Here is a 19,763-nt window from a genome sequence, read left to right on the forward strand (position 1 = left end):
GAGAAGGTTGGTCTCACCCACACCCATGCAAATACTGCTAGCAGCAGCAGGATCAGCCGCCTCGAAATGATCACAAGAATAAATAAGGCAAACTTTGTTTTCTTGTGATCAGATGGTATGTCATGATCTTGAGATAACAAGACCAAAAAATGATATTGCAAGGACTCTACAGATGTAGATCCTTAATGTTACATATATTCTTATTTGCTTTGAAATCCTGTTAGTCTGGTCTGGCACTATTAGTCAATAGATCAGCTGAATTCACTTTTGTTTTTCTGTATATTAAGTTGTTCTGGTTTAGGGTGTCGGCTAAATGACTGTAATTCATGTAACTAATGTAATTAATGTAATTTAATGCATTTAAATCATGCCAAGCCTTCCTTTGATGACATGAAGACACTTAGTTTCCATGGCCGGGCTACCTGAGATACAATCATTAACGCGGAGATTTTGACAAGATTGCTTTGCCTTGTATAGTAAGTTCAGGTTGGCAATGAGAAGTAGAACTGACATAGCAAAGTTAATACAGTGAACTGAACACGCCTGCATCTTCAGTGATTAAGACTAAAATGGCCATCATTTATTAACAAAAATACAAGATTTCTAAACCAAGCTGACATATAGCCTGCTGAAGTCACCAGAGATCCCTCTGCAATCTACACAAATCTCCAATGGGCCGCACTGATTTCATCCGTGGTCCCCTTCCATCCCCATCCCCAACACTTTTACCTTTAGTGCAGGTTGCTTTGGTTCTTCGTTCTGTAATTGTGTGATGTTTGCCCAAAGGGAGGAGGATGGATTGCCCCCAGTGCCGCAGGGAATGTGGGCAGAATGACAAGTTCTGCAGTGAATGCGGCTGCAGACTGTGCTCTGCAAGGACAGCTGTCACAGGTAAGCCCAGCGAGCTAGTTAGCGACCAGGCCCTCTAGCTTCATTTTCAGGTCATCACTTAACTAGCTTGAATTAGTCCAGCTTGCTAAATTAGTCAAAGCAGTGCAAGATGATTTAGGTTTTTTTTGGGCGTGAGAGGTTGGACCATTATCAACAACAAATGTTACAGCACCACGAAAAGTATTTGACCATTCCAGATTTCCTCTATTATTACATATTTGTCACTCAGAATAGCTTCCGATCTTTAGACAATAATATTAGACAAAGGGAACCTGAGTAAAACAGGTTGATTCAACAGGGCTGCAATCAAGCCTGGCTGTGTTCAGTCAGCTGAAGCTAATATCAAGTTGCCCACAGTTAGGGGTGTGCTGTTTTGTTGTGACTGTTTTTTGTTTTCTAAGGCTGGCCACTGGGACTGCAGTATATATGGCTGCAGGAATCCCTGCAATACTCTCTATCAGCCTTGATTTAAATATTACTGTCAAATGTTTACTGCCACAACCGTGCAGATATTTGGAAATATATTCCTAGCCAGTGTTTTATCTTGTGTGGAGGAATCCTGTATTCTGTAAGAAAATTAGTAAATTTCACTTGGTTTGGTTTTTGCAAGTTTGTTGAGAGATTTTGCTGATCATCTTAATGCTTCATGTACACATTTTATCTAAATGTGCCACCTTGGTTCAAATTTGAATTGAAAGTGGGACAGCATTAATTTTCAGGGCCGTGAGGGACATTTTTATATTTAGTTATTCATGGCCTGTAAGACTCCTGAGTCTATAGTGTAATTTTATGAGGTCTTTTATTGGGGAGAATGGGGCTGTGACAGGATGTGAAAAGCACTGGAATCAGTGGCGTAGATACTCCTGCACACCACAGTAATGCACATAATCAGACTGTTGCTCTCTGCTGTATCTGCTAACGCTAGTGCTAATACTTCTTTCACACAGAGCATTCTGTACCTGGGAAGGAGACAGGGGACTCCACGGATGTGTCATCTGCTGACCTCAGTCGTGTTAGGCGGAACAGCATAGACTGGACTCGTCCCAGTTTGAACCTGCAGCCGAGAACTGAATGCACTGCCACCGTCTCCACGGCGATGGAAGATGGGGTGCTGAGTAATGCCACCCCCAAAACCTCCAACAGAAGTAAGGGTTCCCCTGTATTTTGAAACCATGGTTCCAAACTTTCTGAGCCCACAATAAAATTCATAAAAGAGTGTATTGTTTGTGGCCCCTTATTAAGCGCCAGGCTGACAATAACTTTCAATTATTTATTTCTACAAGCATTCAGGTAAATGGAAAGATATTTAGAGCCAGTGTTTTATCGTGTGTAGAGGGATCTGCATACATTTTGATGGCTGTTGTTCTGTTCTGCTGTTTTGTCCCACTGTATTAGACTCTAACCAACAGGAAGGGCCTGAGCACCCAGTCTGTGAGAGCCAAGCCCACTCTGATAACCACACCCACTCCCAGAGCCTTGGCCACCCTGACACTGGCTCTTCTGAAGATGAGGGAGAGGTACACCCCGGCTAGTCAGTCAGACTTTGTCAGTACAGCATCCTTTGCTCCATTTGAAAATGGCTTTGAATTGCTCAAGGTGGTTTATTTGCAACAGCCAGCTACAGTTGAATCTGAAGGTCATGAACATGTCAGTGGTGGATATATTCATTGGCATCACGTGAAGAAATGCTGTGCTTAGATGGGGAGTCTGTTCAGTTCACTAGACAAAAGTCTGAGATAACACTTCTCAAGTTATATAGTTGATGAGCGGGCTCAATATCTCACAAGCTCTATAAATTTGGGGAGTCAGGTATTTTTAGACAGCCAGGTCTACTGTGCTTATCGGCACTCTGAGTTGCAGCACTTGACCCAACAAAAATATTTATCGTGTATGAATTTTTATCTACAGGCAAAATCGACTGATTAGCCAATTGGCTAGCTAGGAAAATTGCCTAGTTGACTAGTTGGCTACCACTTTCAGCTCATTATACACAGCATATACATATTTCTTACATATTAAGAAACCTTCAGTGGCAATCAGGACATTTGCTAGGTCATATTCATGTGGGGACAGATGCAGCTAGTTTGCTAGACTGCATTCATTTTCAACCATTTGATTAGCTTATGCATGCAGTCATTTCCCCATTGCTTATTTCAGATGAAATGGTCAGTTAGCAGAGCTGTTTAATCTGCTGACAATATTTCTGTGCGCAGTTTTCTGTGTTTCATGTGCTGAACAATTTTTTTAAAATATCAGCATGTAATCTCACTCCTCAATGAACTGAAATTTCCCAAATTGTGGGTAAAAGGGGATGAAAAGGGGGGTAAATCAAGGTCTGAATTACAGGAAAATTTGAAAGAGCAGAAAGAAATGGACGAATCACAGACAAGTCTGTTGGAATCTGAGAACCAGCAGAGAGACACAACTCCTGCTGAGCACAGCACACCTGGGACACCTGCCCCAGGTACAAAGGAACAGGTTTTCAAATCATACAAATAATTTCAGTTTTTGAAATTCAGTTCTGAAATGAATAAAGAGCATATTTTCTGTTACCCATTATTAAATGCAGCCTGACGTGATAAAATATAGAATGAAAATGTGTTTAGTGTGTAAATAAACTGTTAAAGCATGTTTCTACTGTATTGGCCTGGGAGCAAATCCTGACCATGCCTGTGCTATCGGAGGCCGCAGTGTCACTCAGAGTTAGGGAAGATGCAGTCTGCCTGGATCAGCTGTGCTTTTCAGTGTGCCAGTGTCTTGTAGGTATTTTGTAACATAAATGATGGTGTTGAAATTAAAGAAAACAAACAGGAGCTCTATTTGATGTTTTTATACAAGTACAGTCTTCCAAGATATAAAGTCCAAAACATGAGTTTATGTAGTTTCTCAGAGACAAAGAACTGGTGTTCCAGCCTATTAGATTTGTTCAATTACCATATTGAAAAATTCCATTAATGGCCAATCATGGGCTTGGATCAGGGAGTCCATACCAACACTAACCGTGTGGGCCTCCTCCAATTGATACACACTTGGACCCCCTAATGATCTTAATTCATACTGCTGCTGGGGTCTACCTCCTCTTGAAGATACATTGTATGGGGTGAATGCATATTTAATATTTATACTTCTCATTTAAAACCTTTTAAATATAGGCTATGAGTTTACCCTTTTTCACGTCATTATTATGAATTCTAATTTTCTAAATATTACTTGGATTGCATGATAAGGCTTGGGGACCCTTTCTTGAACCTCTTATACCAGGGAGTGTGACTGCGGTCTGTCTCTGAACATCTCTGCTGCAGATTCTGAGTATCAGGAGGAGTCCACAGACAACAGATCCAGTCTGGGCCCAGACCCAGCACCAGAGGACCCATCCTCATGCCTGGCCCAGTCCCAGCCCTCCTCTGCAGACCCAGCTAAGTCAGACGCAAAGAGTGGTTTAGCAGATACTGACACCATGGATGGGACTTTGAGTAAAGACACCAAACACACTGTGTGTACTGCAAAGGAGGAGGAGGAGGTGAGCGTCCTTATCCTAACCCCAGAGCTGGGACCAAACTCCAGTCCAGGAGGGCCGCAGTGGGATCTTTTCAGTGTTCTTTGGGTTTATTTTTCAGTGTTTCATGTACTTAATTAAATACATTTCAGCATGTAATCTCACTTCTCAATGAAATAAGATTTCCCAAATAGTAGGTAAAAGGGGATGAAAAGGGGGGTAATTTGAAGTCTGATTTACAGGAAACTTTGAAAGAGCAGAAAGAAATGGACGAATCACAGACAAGTCTGTTGGAGTCTGAGAACCAGCAGACAGACACAACACCTGCTGAGCACATCACACCTGACACACCTGCCCCAGGTACAAAGGAACAGGTTTTCAAATCATATACAAATACTTTCAGTTTTGAAATTCAGTTTTGAAATTAATGAAAGAGTATATTTTCTGTTACCCATTATTAAAAGCAGCCTGACATGATAAAATACGGAATGAAAATGTTTTTAGTGTGTAAAATAAACTGGTAAAGCATGTTTCTACTGTATTGGCCTGGGAGCAAATCCTGACCATGCCTGTGCTATCGGAGGCCGGTAGCCCCACAGGTGCATTAATGGCCATAGTGTCACTCAGAGTTAGGGAAGATGCAGTCTGCCTGGATCAGTAGTGCTTTTCAGTGTGCCAGTGTCTGGTAGGAATTTTGTAACAAAAATGATGGTGTTGACAATAAAGATAACAAACAGGAGCTCTATTTGATGTTTTAATGAAACGACCAGTTAGGAAGAAGTACAACTACAGTCTTCCTTGATATAAAGTCCAAAACATGAGTTTATATAGTTTTTCAGAGACAAAGAACTGTTGTTCCAGCCTATTAGATTTGTTTAATCACCATATTCAAAAATTCCATTCATGGCCAATCACAGGCTAGGATCAGGGAGTCCATACCAACACTAACCATGTGGGCCTCCTCCAATTGACACATCCTTGGACCCCCTAATGCATTTATACTGCTGCAGGGGTCTACCTCCTCTTGTAGATTCATTATATGGAGTAAATACATATTCAGTATTTAGACTTGTCATTTAAAATCTCATAAATATGGGGCTATGCGTTTACCCTTTCATTATTATGAATACCAATCATATATGGTTTTAGTGGATTAAGAATTTAAATAGATTATTTGTCTCTGTACATTCATGGACTAACGCAGCTTCCATCGCAATGACAGGAACCAGTCTGGATAAGCTGTTGAGTGACTTGGGACTGGAACACCACCTGAAGAACAAGCTGACTCTGAGCAAGGTGCTGGAGATTGATGGAGAGACTTTAACTGATGAAAGCATCCAGTCTCTGAAATCTCTGCCGTGGTGTTTCCTGAGGAGGTTGATGATGGTGAATGTGACTGCTAGGAGCGTGAGGTGCGCCTCAAAACAGGACAGGTTACCCCAGGACCTGGACAGCTTAATGGACACCTTGTGCAATCCACATGGCCGCAGCAACAGAGTCAACCCTCTGGACCTCATAACTGCTGTGTTTCTCTGCTCGGATGGCTTTCTCCAGCAGGAGATGGTTTTGAAAATGTCCATGTGCCAGTTCTCTGTACCTCTGCTGTTTCCTAAATGTGATACACAGCAGTGCACTTTAATGCTCGGGGCCATGAGGGATATTGTGAAAGCGTGCAAGCCGCACTCTTTGGAGGACCAAAGTGGGTTTGTAGAGGAGAGCATTGTTTTCTCTGAGCTCCCCATGATCTCTTTTGTGAGGCTGGGAAACAGTAGCTTGTCCAAGTCTCAGATTCTGAACCAAATTCTCAGCATCTCTCAGCAGTACCACGACACCTTTGTTCACAAAAACATGGAGTGCGGTGACACCCCGAGGAGGATTTCCAATGGGCTGGTGGAGATCAGCTGGTATCTGCCCAGTGGGAAGAGAAACATTGACATCTTCTGTGAGCCACTGGCTATAGCTAACCTCCGTGGAGACCTCAATGACTTTAAAACTCAGTATGCTTTCCTCTGCCGCACCTCTGCTGCCATATTTGTGTTTTGTGATTATTTTGGGTTTGATTTCAAAATGCTGGATTCCCGTCACATTAAGGCTCATTTGTACTGGATCATCAATTCACAGAGCAAGAGCTTCAATACAGATGACTTCAGGAGATGTGTTTCTGAGTTAGAGATAAAACCCAGTAACATCATTATAAAGGGTTCGCAGATGAACGATGCAGAATTTGTGAGTTACTTGTGTTCAGCTATGACTGACATTTTAGAGGGAAACATGGTCAAAATGAATGTTGAAGGGATGTCTACTGTTGCCCATAAAGTTGGGATCCAGGTTGATGAAGATTGTATCGTCTGTCAGAGGGGCAAGCAGAACGCTGATGAAATCACAGGAAGGATATCCGATATACTAAGCTTCAAGGAGAAAGAGCTGCCCTTACAAGGGAGTGCATGGAAACAGCTGGCCAAACTGGAGAGGGAAGAGTGCAGGATGAAAAATGCTGGGAATAAAAACATAGAAGTTTACAGGAATGAGCTTGCAGATCAGAAACAGAAACTCAGAGGACAGCAGAGGGCTCACAACATCTCAGAGTCTGTGGCCAGTTTCATCTCCGCGATGTCCGGTTCCACAGAGGAGCGCAAGTATTTCCTCAAGTGGATGAGGATCAACCTGGACAACCTGTCACGCAAACACCTTCCACGCCTTCGGGCAGAGTACAAGGAACAGTGTCAGAATTCTGAGGAAAACAAGGAGCGCATTGCACAGTTGGACAGGGAGATCTCCAATTCTTCTCTGGGGACAGAGCACTTCCTGCGGGAAATGGGTCTGCTGTACGAATCGGCCTGCTCACTCCCTGAAGGCCCCACCCCTCAGATTCAGGGCCTGCCACGTCTGGCTGCCGAGCTGCTGCAGGAAGGCTTCCCTCTGGAGCTGGTGGATGGAGATGCATCCAACATTCCTCTGCAGTGGGTGACTCAGGTTCTGAAGGAACTCAATCAACTAACACAGCATGAATGTAAGATCCGGGTGGTGACTGTACTGGGGGTGCAGAGCACTGGGAAGTCCACCCTCCTGAACACCATGTTCGGGGTCCAGTTTGCCGTCAGTAGTGGCAGGTGCACAAGAGGGGCCTTCATGCTCCTCATCAAAGTAAAAGAGGATTTTAAAGAGCAGCTGGGGTGTGATTACATCATGGTTATTGACACTGAAGGGTTGAAGTCACCAGAGTTGGCCCAGTTGGATGACAGTTATGAGCATGATAATGAACTGGCCACTCTGGTGGTGGGGCTGAGTGACATCACAGTCATCAATGTCGCCATGGAGAACTGCACAGAGATGAAGGACATCCTGCAAATTGTAGTGCATGCCTTCCTGCGCATGAAAGAAGTTGGGAGAAAACCCTGCTGTCAGTTTGTGCACCAGAATGTAGCAGTTATCTCTGCCAAGGACAAGAACCTGAGGAGCAGGAAGCTTTTGCTGGATCAGTTGAATGAGATGACCCAAGTAGCAGCTAAGATGGAAAAGAAGTTAAACAACCAAAAATTTACTGATGTCATGGAGTATGATCCAGAGAGAAACACCTGGTACATCCCTGGGCTCTGGCATGGCAACCCTCCCCTGGCACCGGTGAATGCTGGCTACAGTGAGGCTGTGAATCTGTTCAAGAGGAGTATGATTGAGCATTTTAAGGAACACAAATCTGGAAAGAACTATCCAGACACAATCAATGAGTTCCTTGAATGGACCAGGAGTTTGTGGAGCGCAGTAAAGTATGAGAACTTCATCTTTAGTTTCCGCAACAGCCTGGTGGCTGAAGCTTATACTCAGCTTTGCACTGAGTTCAACAATTGGGAGTGGGAGTTCAGGAAGAACATGTACTCCTGGTTAAGGCAGGCTGAGACAAAGGTGTCAAACTCTGGCACAATAGCAGCACAGATTCAGCCATCCTTCGATGTGGATAACTTGATGAGCAGCCTGAAATATGAGGCCTCTGTAGAACTGGCTAAAGGGGAGAAGCGAATTGTGGACAATCTCACTGAATTCTACAAGAGGTCTGAAGGACACGTTCACTTAGTAGAGAAGTACAAGGAGGAATTCATCAACTCAGCCAAAACCATCCGGAAGGAGACAGAGAACTCTGTTAAAAACAAGCTAGAGGCAGCTGTGGAGATCAGAAAGGGTATGTTCAGGTTAGAGTACATCAAGAAAAATCACACAGCTGTAATGGAGAAGAAGGTGCTGGACCTGATTGAGAAATGCAGGAAAAGTAAAGATCTGTCAGATAAACAGCTGGAGGCTGAATTTGAGAAGATGTGGAATGAGACTTTGAAAGAACTGAAGTTCTCTGGTCTGGAAAACCGAGACATTGTCCAAGATATCCAACACCAGCTGTGCGCTAACTTAGATATGAAAGGCAGCTCAGTACGTGAAATGCTGTCGAAAGTTGGTGACTTGTCTAAATGTGGAATGGAGCCATTCAAAATGAAGAGTGAAGGAATGCTTAAAAAGATATGGCACACAATTTTTGTAGATGAGCAGAAGATAACAACACAAAAGATGACTGATCACATCATTGAGTGCAGCAGGCAGTTTGTAGCTGAAAAAGTGAGAACAAGGTCTGATTACCATAACACGTACATGATTGACTTGTTTCATATAATAGATGAAATCCTGGACAGACACAGGGATCTGGAAACAAGTGCTGAGTTTCAGGCCAAGTTGAAGATCCACATCTGTGGACATGCAGCACGGGAGTTTCAAAAAATGCATTTGAATTTTATCCATACAAATGATCCCCGTCGCTGTCTGGAGCAGTTCAAGCAACAGTACTGCACTGACTTTAAGGACCTGTTCCATAAAAGAGACCAGTGTCAGAAGAAAGCAGAGGAGTTCACCTTCGACTGTCTTGCACCTGCGGTGAAGGAATACATCACCAAGTCTCTGGGCCCTGACCTTGTGGATGAAGTGTTGAGAGGGAAGAAAGCCTTTGATTTCAGCACTCGAACCTTCTTCCAGTTCTCAATCCTCAAGCAGCTGCTTTCAGATGATGACTTTGAGAACTTTGTGAATTACATAAGAAACTATGAGAACTTTGTGCAGGGCTGGATATTTGATCAGATGATACAACAGTTCTCAGCGGGAGATGGCCTCAGGAAAATTGAGATTAAGCACTTGAAGGATATGGTTGAACGATTAAAGGAAGCCATTAAGAATGCAGAGATGAAGGCCAATGAAAGAGTGACAGAAAGGGGTGAGGAGGACCAAAACATTCAGCAGTTCATTCAGAAATCTGTAGTGACCTACAGGAGCTTGCCATCCCCAAAGACCCCCTCAGAGCCATCCTGACCTTAAACACTGCCAAGCCAGGATACTTTTCCCATTGTCTGAAGGTGCTTGTGGATGAAATGGAGCAGTCCATTGCTGCAGAGTTTCAGAGAGGTGGAGATGTGAGAACCAGGCTGACCTCACTGCCCTTTCAGCCACAGAAGGAGCTGTTTAACAGGGTGTCTGGCTGTGGGAGGCAGTGTCCCTTCTGCATGACCTTGTGTGAAGCAGGCAGCAAGAACCACACAGAGCACTTTGCTTCCATTCACCGTCCTCAGGGAATCCGTGGACACACATGTTATGATTCTTGTGAATTATCGATTGATATCTGCTCCATGAGTGTTGCCTGTGAGGAAAGATTCAGTTCGAGTGAAACAGAGGAGAAATGGCATCCATACAAGGACTATCACTGCATTTACCCTGACTGGCGCATCCAGCCTGACACCAGCATCCAGGCCTCAGACTACTGGAAGTACGTCTTCAACAGGTTTAATGAGCAGTTTGCCAAGGTGTATAAAGCTATGCCAGCTGACATTCCCCACGTTTGGAGAGATATAACCCAAGACCAAGCCATGAAAAGCCTGAAGGAATCCTTCCAGATGAAAACAGGATATTAAATGGGTCTTACAACCCGGAATTCAGTTGGGTAGAAAAATTGTCTTCTGAGTTTTATTAAGATCCAGTAGTCTACTCACAGCCTAATGTTCAAGCACATGAAAAGCCCCTGGCCAAGTCGAATTGTATGAAAGAACTACAGTTTTGTACAATACAAATAAAAACATTTAATTTTAAAAAGGAAACCACTGAATTAAATCATTACTGATGTCTGGAAGGAGTATGAATTCCCGATCACTGATACAGTGAGTCATATACATAATATAAAGTGCTATTACCTCTATCATAGAATTTATTAATACACACGCTGTCTTTGAATTAACATGGCTGAGCTTTGTTCATTGTTCCATTGCTATATTTGAACAATTTGTTAATGTTGTGACAATCTATATATAAAAGAGAATACTTTTTTTACAAAAATGCTAAACATCTAATTATTAATCATTTTCTGTTCTTCCTCTGATTAAGGTCTTTCATATTAAAGAGCAACAGAGACTCTTACATTGTGTTCACATAACAGTGTGAGTTTGAAAGCAGCAAAAACACCATTTGAAGAATAAAATAAATAAATAAATAAATAAAAGCAAAAAAGACTAGAAAATCAGTCCTGTACATTTGATTTGGGTGGCACAGTGGTGCAGCGGGTAGCACTGTTGCCTCACAGAAAAAAGGTCCTTGGTAGCAATCCCTGCTGGGGCCTTTCTGTGTGAGTATGCATGTTCCCCCCGTGTCCACATAGGTTTCCTCTGGGTACTCCGGTTTCCTCCCACAGTCTGAAAACATGCAGCTTAGGTTAACCAGAGAGCCTAAATGGCCCCTATAAGTGTGTGAGTCAATGGTATGTGTGTGATAGACTGGGGATCTGTGCAGAATGTATTCCTGCTCAATGCATGGGACAGGCTCCAGCCCCCCCCCCCCCCACCCCCCAACCCCCAACCCTGAGCAGGAATCAGTGGGTACAGATAATGGATGGATGGAACTGTTTTCCCATGGGTATGCTTCGATATCCTTGGGGCTCCATATTGAAAGGTATGCCTTACTTGATTGTGTAATGTTAACTGCTTGTGTGATGTTTTTGTGTATAGATTGAAATTATTTTTTTAAAGAGGCGGTTAATACTGATCATTAATTAAACACTTGCCACACTTTGTACTTGACAACGACAGTTGCATAATTTATTACTTGAAAGAGCTTTGTCTGCATTTATGAATCAACATGGCTCCCGCACTTTGTGGAAACTTTTTGTAATTAATTACCAAGTTTTGCTTCAAAGAATTACACTATTTAATTCATTACATAATGCTTCAGGAGCTGAGTGCTTAACACTTATTGATCTGGACACAGCTCCGGGCATGGGCTCGTTTTACCCTTCACAGTGCTGATGTTCGTCATCACATTGACTTTCCCATTGTTAGGAGCACCAGGCCTGTGCTGGGTGAGGAAGTGACATCACAGTCAGGTGTTTTAAAATGCTGTGGTTGGCACAGTGGTAAGCTGTTGGTTGGCGCATGGTAGATTTACTGAATTCTCTATTGCAATGGTGCATATTTAATGTGCTGGGTGGTAGATTTACTGCATTCTCTGTTGTAATGGTACATATGAAATGTGCTGGGTGGAAGATTTACTGTATTTTCTCTTTGAGTTCATTGTTTCTGGTTTCTTGTAAATAGTGGAAATCTCTTCAGAAGTAACTGGTGCCATTGAGAGGAGACGATGTTCTATTTTAGGTTATTTTTTAAATATGTGGATGGGTGGGCCTGTGATGGTCTGCTGCAGGTTAGCCTGAGCTCACCTGCCTTTTGCTCTGGCCTCACCTGGACAGGAGTCACCTCTTTAGCTTTTGTGTGCTTCATCACCCCTTTCCTGTCCCCTGACTGAATGATTTATTCCCCAAGGGACAGACTGATTTCCCTGCTCCCCTCAGCAGCTCTGGGTTTGATTGGAAACACTTTCCTCCACTATGTGAAGAAGCTGTTGGATATACAAGTATGAGTGATTACGCATTTGCTTTGTGGTTCTGAAATGTGTGAATACAGTAGAACCAGCTGAACGTCTTGGAGCAGCATTTGGTTTCCCCTCAGTTTGTTGGAGGAGCAGTGTGATGCATCCTGGGTAATTTTAAGCTTTGATCTAATTTTTTTGTCACTTTTAAAATGGCTGACTCAACTAACTCCTGCCCCATAATGTGTTGAATCCTGGTCTAGCAATAGTCTGTCTTTGACTCAATGTGGACAGACTCCAGTGACTGAGTCCTGATGGAAATCCGGGTTGATTGTAAGACTAGAAGGTTCAAGCTTTCATCCTTATTCCCCTTTCATTGATAAAGACGAATAGTTTTTTTTTTTTTTCCCAGTGCAGGTAATTACATTTGGCACAAGTGTAAATTGTGTATTTTCAGCTACCTGAGACAGAAGGTAAAACATGCAGCAATGATATTATGTTAAATTGATTTATTGCCATCTAGTGGTAGAATGAAGATACTGCCATTGTCTTCAGGCAGCTCAGTTGTTCAGGCAGTGAAGAAAATAAGGGACTGTTCATTAAGTTCAGATGAAATTAAACATTTATTTTGATTATGCCATTTGTGCAAGTAATAAGTGCTCAAACATGTGGTGAAATACATCAATTTTACTAAGTGCAAAAAAGCAAAACAAAATTTGAATCCAGCATTCTAAAAAAGAAAAATAAACAGTCATCATGAAAGCTATAAGGGCAGCACAGTGGTGCAGTCCTGGGTTCGAATCCCTGGGCCTTTCTGTGTGGAGTTTGCATGTCCTCCCATAGTCCAAAGACATGTCGGCAGGCTAACTGGAGACTCTAAATTGCCCATAGGCATGAGTGGATGGTGTGTGTGGCGACCTGTCCAGGGTGTATTCCTGCCTCTCTCCCAATGCATGCTGGGATAGGCTCCAGCAGCCCCTGCGTTTCTGACCAGGATAAGCAGGTATAGGTAACAGATGGATGGATGGCTTCGTTGAGTCTCAAAGGTCAATTTTCTTTTTTTTTCAGGAACAGTGAATTTCTATATTCAGGCTTATAAAGTGATAACAACAATCCTTTTAACATTGTAACAAGAAATCATGTGTTTAAACTATTTGAAGAATGTGAATGGATGAAAGCTATGCTATTGTGTAAACAGATTATCAAGGCACTTAATAATGTATGACTTCAAACAGCCAAGCTAGCAGTGATGAAGAGCTGATAATATTACCAATAATACATGAAGGTTATTTGCTTTATTAATAGAAAAGACTTATTATTGGAAGCATAGAAAAAAACATAAAATGTAATTTGTATTTTCGTTAAAAGTATTCTTTTTGATATAGAGAAGGTCACAAAATTAAATAAACTTAAAATATCTCAGCCTAGTTACCGTCCCTGATTGTGCATCCAAGCAATGGAATAATGAACAAAGCTCAGCCATGCTAACTCAGACAGTGTGTATAGATAAAAGCTGCATAGGTTATGATAGAAGTAACATCACCTCTTAGCATGTATGCGGTTTTATATGTATAATGACTGGTTGAGGGTATTATCTGTATCTGAGTATCAGAGACAGCTCAGTGAAGGCTGCAAAAATGCAGTAATGTATGTATCAGTGAGTCTCTCTTTCTAAACATCAGTGATGATTTTATTTAATGCTCCCTTTTAAAAATTGTTTTATTTTTATTGTATTTTTATTTTTAACCAATAGCCCTTTCTTGCATATGATTCAAATGGTTGGGGCACTTTTTGTGATTAGCCATGATATGAGTGAGTAGACTATTACATTACATTACATTACAGGCATTTAGCACAGCTTTTTACATAGCACTTTACATTGTATCCATTTATACAGCTGGATATATACTGAAGCAATTTCGGTTAAGTACCTTGCTCAAGGGTACAACGGCAGTGTCCTACCCGGGAATCGAACCTGCGACCTTTTGGTTACAAGCCCAGTTCCTTACCCACTGTGCTACACTCCGTCCTACTAATTAATTAATGCCACTCAGAAAATACATTTTCAACCCAACTGCAACAGGGGCCATATAATCCACTTAATTTAATCTCCTTCTGTTTTCATCTGGAAGAATTCTTTGTACCCGTGAGTATAATATTTCATATTAATTCCAATCAGTAGATCACCCTACTGAAACACCCATTTAACCTCCTGTTTTAGTCTGGAAGGATTTCTCCAGGCTTTTCATGGCTTGGTCTTGGGTTATATCTCTCCAAAAGTGGGGAATGTCAGCTGGCTTAGCATCATATTCCTTGGCAAACTGCTTGTTAAACCTGTTGAAGACGTACTTCCAGTAGTCTGAGGCCTGGATGCTGGTGTCAGGCTGGATGCGCCAGTCAGGGTAAAAGCTTGTATGGATGGTATTACCCCTCTGTTTCACTCAAATGGAATGTTCCCTCACTGGCAACATAGGAGGAGCAGACCTCAACAGATAATTTACACGAAACCTTGAATCTGTATGAACCGGTCCCCTCTGGACAGTGAATGGAAGCAAAGTGCTCTGTGTGGTTCTTGCCGCCTGCTTCACATGGGGTCTTGCAGAAGGGACACTGCCTCCCACAGCCAAACACCCTGTTAAACAGCTCCTTCTGTGGCTGAAAGGGCAGTGAAGTCAGCCTGGCCCTCACACTCCCAACCCCTCTGAAACTCTGCAGTAATGGACTGCTCCATTTCATCCACAAGCGCCTTCAAACACCGGGAAAAGTCGTCTGGCTTGGCACTGTTTAAGGCCAGGACCACTTCAAGGGGGTCTTTGGGGATGACAAGCTCCTGTAGGTCACTACAGATATTCTGAATGAACTGCTGAATGTTTTGGTTCTCCTCACCCCTTTCTGTCACTCTTTCATTGGCCTTCATCTCTGCATTCTTAATGGCTTCCTTTAATCTTTTTACCATCCCCTTCAGGCGCTTAATCTCAATGTTCCTGAGACCATCTCCCTCTAAGAACTGCTGTATCATCTGATCAAATATCCAGTCCTGCACAAAGTTCTCGTGGTTTCTTATGTAATTCACATAGTTCTCAAAGTCATCATCTGAAAGCAGCTGCTTGAGGATTGAGAACTGGAAGAAGGATCGAGTGCTGAAATCAATGGCTTTCTGCCTTGTCAACACTTCATCCACAAGGTCAGGGCCCAGAGACTTGGTGATGTATTCCTTCACTGCAGGTGCAAGACAGTTGTAGGTGAACTCCTCTGCTTTCTTCTGACACTGGTCTCTTTCATTGAACAGGTCCTTGAAGTCAGTGCGGTACTGTTCCTTAAACTGCTCCAGACAGTGACGCGGATCATTTGCACGGATAAAATCCAAATGCATTTTTTGAAACTCCCGTGCTGCATGTCCACAGATGTGGATCTTCAACTTGGCCTGAAACTCAGCACTTGTTTCCAGATCCCTGTACTTGTCCAGGTTTTCATCTATCATATGAAACAAGTCAATCATGTATGTGTTATGGTAATCAGACCTAGTTCTCACTTGTTCAGCTACAAAATGCCTGCTGCACTCAATGATGTGATCAGTCATCTTTTGTGTTGTTATCTTCTGCTCATCTACAAAAATTGTGTGCCATATCTTTTTAAGCATTCCTTCACTCTTCATTTTGAATGGCTCCATTCCACATTTAGACAAGTCGCCAACTTTCGACAGCATTTCACGTACTGAGCTGCCTTTCATCTCTAAGTTAGCCCACAGCTGGTGTTGGATATCTTGGACAATATCTCGTTTTTCCAGACCAGAGAACTTCAGTTCTTTCAAAGTCTCATTCCACATCTTCTCAAATTCAGCCTCCAGCTGTTTATCTGACAGATCTTTACTTTTCCTGCATTTCTCAATCAGGTCCAGCACCTTCTTCTCCATTACAGCTGTGTGATTTTTCTTGATGTACTCTAACCTGAACATACCCTCTCTAATCTCCACAGCTGCATCAAGCTTGTTTTTAACAGAGTTCTCTGTCTCCTTCCGAATGGTTTTGGCTGAGTTGATAAATTCCTCCTTGTACTTCTCTACTAAGTGAACGTGTCCTTCAGACCTCTTGTAGAATTCAGTGAGATTGTCCAAAATTAGCTTTTCCCGTTTAGTGAGTTCAAGGGAGGCCTCACTTTTCAGGCTGCTCAGTAAGTCATTTACATTGGAGAATGGCTGAATCTGTGCTGCCACTGAACCAAAGTTTGACACCTTTGTCTCAGCTTCCAGTAACCAGGAGTACATGCTCTTCCTGAAGGCCCACTCCCAGGTGTTGAACTCAGTGCAAAGCTGAGTATAAGCATTAGCCACAAGACTGTTGCGGAAACTGAAGATGAAGTTCTCATACTTCACTGCCTTCCACAAACTCCTGGTCCATTCAAGGAACTCATTGATTGTGTGTGGTGAGTTCTTTCCAGATTTGTGTTTCTTAAAATGCTCAATCACACTCCTCTTGAACAGATTTACAGACTCACTGTAGCCAGCATTCACCGGTGCCATGGGAGGGATGCCATGCCAGAGCCCAGGGATGTACCAGGTGTTTCTCTCTGGATCATACTCCATGACATCAGTAAATGTTTTGTTGTTTCCCCTCTTCTCCATCTTAGCTGCTGCTTGAGTCATCTCATTCAGCTTATCCAGGAGAAGCTTCCTGCTCCTCAGGTTCTTGTCCTGGGCAGAGATGTCTGCTACATTCTGGTGCACAAACTGACAGCAGGGTTTTCTCCCAACTCCTTTCATGCGCAGGAAGGCATGTACCACAACCTGCAGGATGTCCTTCTTCTCTGTGTAGTTCTCCATGGCGAAGTTGATGATTGTAATGTCACTCAGCCCCACCACCAGCATAGCCAGTTCATTATTATGCTCATAACTGTCATCCAACTGGGCCAACTCTGGGGACTTCAGACCTTCAGTGTCAATAACCATGATGTAATCACACCCAAGCTGCCTTTTAAAGTCCTCTTTCACTCTGATGAGAGCCATGAAGGCCCCTGTTGTGCACCTGCCACTACTGACGGCAAACTGGACCCCGAACATGGTATTCAGGAGGGTGGACTTCCCAGTGCCCTGCACCCCCAGTACAGTCACCACCCGGATCTTACATTTATACTGTGTTAGATGATGGAGTTCCTTCAGAACCTGAGTCACCCACTGCAGAGGAATGTTGGATGCATCTCCATCCACCAGCTCCAGAGGGAAGCCTTCCTGCAGCAGCTCAGCAGCCAGACGTGGCAGGCACTGAATCTGAGGGGTGGGGCCTTTGGGGTGTGAGCAGGCCGACTCGTACAGCTGACCCATTTCCCGCAGGAAGTGCTCTGTCCCCAAGGATGAACTAGAGATCTTCCTGTCCAACTCTCCAATGAGCTCCTTGTTTTCCTCAGAATTCTGACACTGTTCCTTGTACTCCGTCCGAAGGAGTGGAAGGTGTTTGCGTGACAGGTTGTCCAGGTTGATCCTCATCCACTTGAGGAAATACTTGCGCTCCTCTGTGGAACCGAACATTGCAGAGATGAAACGGGACATAGACTCTGAGATGTTGTGAGCCCTCTGCTGTGCTCTGAGCTGCTGCTTCTGATTTGCAAGCTCATTCCTGTAAACTTCAATGTTTTTCTCCCCAGCATTTTTCATCCTGCACTCTTCCCTCTCCAGTTTGGCCAGCTGTTTCCATGCAGTCCCTTGCAAGGGCAGCTCTTTCTCCTTGAAGCTCGGTATATCAGAAATCCTTTTTGTGATTTCATCAGCCTTCTGCTTTCCATTCATACAGCAGTCACAATCTTCATCAACATGGATTCCAAGCTCATGGGCAACAGCAGACATCCGTTCAATGCTCATTTTGATCATGTTTCCCTTTAAAATGCCACTGATAGCCAAACGCAGGGTTTTGATGAATTCTGCATCATTCATTTGCGGACCCCTTATGATGATGTTGCTGGTTGGTAGCTGTAACTCAGAAACACATCTGCTGAAATCATCTTTATTGAAGCTCTTGCTCTGTGAATTGATGATCCAGAACCAATGAGCCTTCAGGTGCTGGGACTCCAAAAATTTGTATTCAGACCCAAAATCATCACAAAACACAAATACGGCAGCAGAGTTGTGACAAAGGAAAGCGTACTGAGTTTCAAAGTCCCTGAGGTCCCCACGGAGGTTAGCTATAGCCAGTGGCTCAGAGAAGATATCAATGTTTCTCTTCCCACAGGGCAGATACCAGCTGATCTCCACCAGCCCATTGGAAATCCTCCTTGGGGTATCACCGCACTCCATGTTTCTGTGAACAAAGGTGTCGTGGTACTGCTGAGGGTTGCTGAGAACTTGGTTCAGGATCTGAGACTTGGACAAGCTGCTGTTTCCCAGCCTCACAAAAGAGACCATGGGGAGCTCAGAGAGAACAATGCACTCCTCTACAAACCCTTTTGGGTCTGTTAAAGAGTCTGGCTTGTACTTTTTCACAATATCCCTCATGGCCCAGAGCATTAAAATGCACTGCTGTGTGTCACATTTAGGAAGCAGCAGAGGCACAGAGAACTGGCACATGGACATTTTCAAAACAATCTCCTGCTGAAGAAAGCCATCTGAGCAAAGAAACACAGCAGTTATGAGGTCCAGAGGGTTGACTCTGTTACTGCGGCCCTGTGGATTGCACAGGGTGTCCATTAAGCTGTCCAGGTTTTGGGAAGTCATGTCCTGTTTTGAGGCGCACCTCACACTCCTGGCAGCCACATTCACCATCATCAACCTCCTCAGGAAACACCATGGCAGAGATTTCAGAGACTGGCTGCTTTCATCAGTTAAAGTCTCTCCATCAATCTCCAGCACCTTGCTCAGAGTCAGCTTGTTCTTCAGGTGGTGTTCCAGTCCCAAGTCACTCAACAGTTCATCCAGACTAGTTTCTGTCATTGTGGAAATAAATTAAATTGCATTACTACATTTCTGTACAGTGACACACAATCGGTTTAAAATTACTAATAATAGATGTGAATGTAATGCTTACAAAAAGGACCTGAACAATTCAGCGTATTTTAAAAAACACTACATATCGCAGCAGACTGAAAAAAGCATACAGTATGCACTCTTGTTAGAATGTTGAATGAATGAATGAATGAATGAATGAATGAATAAATAAATAAATAAATAAATAAATAAATAAATAAATAAATAAATAAATAAACATTCAGTAGTGTCTGTCCATCAGCCTGGCCATTGGGGTGGGGGTGGGGGTCCTTACAGCTTAAATTGGTTGAGTAACTAGATAGCTGTTGGAATAAAACTGTTCCTGCCTCTGTTTGTTTTAAATTTGGGCATTGTATATCTCTGACCAGAGAGCAGAGGTTGGAGGCCCCCTATATTTTCCTGGCTTTCTTTGCCCTGTTTTCATTAAGCCCTGCTTGGCTGGTGCTTGTTTTTAGCAGATAATTTTGGTTAGCTCGATTGCTTTGTCCGTTTCGCTGGTGTGTTTCAGTCGGGACATGGATTGCAGCACAC

General features: G+C 43.2%; 1 long non-coding RNA gene and 2 pseudogenes across 1 annotated transcript; 2 read left to right on the plus strand and 1 right to left on the minus strand.

Annotated features, from left to right (window-relative positions):
• Positions 1 to 3,192: 3,192 nt before the first annotated feature.
• Positions 3,193 to 5,144, plus strand: LOC135246972 (uncharacterized). Its single transcript, XR_010328041.1, has 3 exons — positions 3,193 to 3,355; positions 4,194 to 4,411; positions 4,630 to 5,144. It is a non-coding gene; the product is annotated as an uncharacterized LOC135246972 (long non-coding RNA).
• A 458-nt stretch (positions 5,145 to 5,602) lies between these two features.
• On the plus strand, positions 5,603 to 10,797 carry LOC135246974 (up-regulator of cell proliferation-like; annotated as a pseudogene).
• A 3,503-nt stretch (positions 10,798 to 14,300) lies between these two features.
• LOC135246973 (interferon-induced very large GTPase 1-like) lies at positions 14,301 to 19,165 on the minus strand (annotated as a pseudogene).
• Between the last annotated feature and the right edge of the window lie 598 nt (positions 19,166 to 19,763).

The sequence above is a fragment of the Anguilla rostrata genome, unplaced genomic scaffold (assembly GCF_018555375.3).
Source record: "Anguilla rostrata isolate EN2019 unplaced genomic scaffold, ASM1855537v3 scaf0999, whole genome shotgun sequence".
Classification (NCBI taxonomy): domain Eukaryota; kingdom Metazoa; phylum Chordata; class Actinopteri; order Anguilliformes; family Anguillidae; genus Anguilla; species Anguilla rostrata.